The sequence below is a fragment of the Bison bison genome, unplaced genomic scaffold (assembly GCF_000754665.1).
Source record: "Bison bison bison isolate TAMUID 2011002044 unplaced genomic scaffold, Bison_UMD1.0 scf7180017847037, whole genome shotgun sequence".
Taxonomy (NCBI): domain Eukaryota; kingdom Metazoa; phylum Chordata; class Mammalia; order Artiodactyla; family Bovidae; genus Bison; species Bison bison.
In genome coordinates, this window is record NW_011477610.1 from 4,657 (window position 1) to 5,866 (window position 1,210).

Sequence of the window (1,210 nt, forward strand, 5' to 3'; positions counted from 1 at the left end):
AGACAGCCATTCTCTTCTCCAGGGGATCTTCCTGACCCAGGGATTGAACCCAGGTCTCCTGTATTACAAGCAGATTCTTTAATTTTCCATAGACATTTTATCTTAGGTGGTTTCTCTTCACCAAGTAAGTCCTATTCTATCTCCTTAATAAAATAGACAACAGTATTTACACACCAAGTGGGCTCTGTGAGTGGAATCCAGGAAAATAGCAGCTTCTTTCCAAGTTCCTTAAAAAAGTCAACTCTAGAATCTAGAGAGGTAAATTTAAACTGGGACTCTGATCAATTAAAAAAAAAAAACCTTAGCAAATTCATGGACATAAAAGGGAAAGTACTGCTGTTCTCTAAATGTACTGGTGATATAATGTGTAGCATAAAATAATGAAAGGATACTAAGCATACTGCTATTCTCTGGCTGTTGTTCTAGAAGAACAGACCTATTAGGAAATACACTTCTTAAAAGAGGTTTTCCAACAAAGGCAGCCGAATATAGACTAGTTGGTTCACACACTATCCCCATAAGCTAAACAGAATTAATTTTGAACCTTAAAGGAATTTAATGATAGGCTTTTTCTTTTTACCTTAATTTTCATGAGATTTTGTATTTATGGGAGAACCTGTTGCTTACTTACATAACTATTTTATTAGCCTGAAAATATAAGGGTAGCATAAAAAGTTGGAAAATGTGAATAAGATTATAATAAATGTTATAAGTCAAATAGAATTTCTGTAGGCTTAATGATTTTGCATGATTACCTCCGTTATTTTTTCCAAATACAAAAGAATATGACCCCCAAACAGAAAAATTAATATACTTAATAAAAGTTTTCAATGCTACCTCTAATATTCAACTATTTTAGAACAAATTGTGGTACATGGAATCCCTGGCTAGAAGTTAGAATTGGACTAAATAATCTCTTTTAAATAAATGGGACCTTCTAACTGATTCAAGTTTGTTTCAAGATATGATCAGAAATAAAGTCCAATACATATAATTATACTTAATCCAGGACTCATTTTTTTTTCTAATTTTATTTTATTTTTAAACTTTACATAATTGTATTAGTTTTGCCAAATATCAAAATGAATCCGCCACAGGTATACATGTGTTCCCCATCCTGAACCCTCCTCCCTCCTCCCTCCCCATACCATCCCTCTGGGTCATCCCAGTGCACTAGCCCCAAGCATCCAGTATCGTGCATCGAACCTGG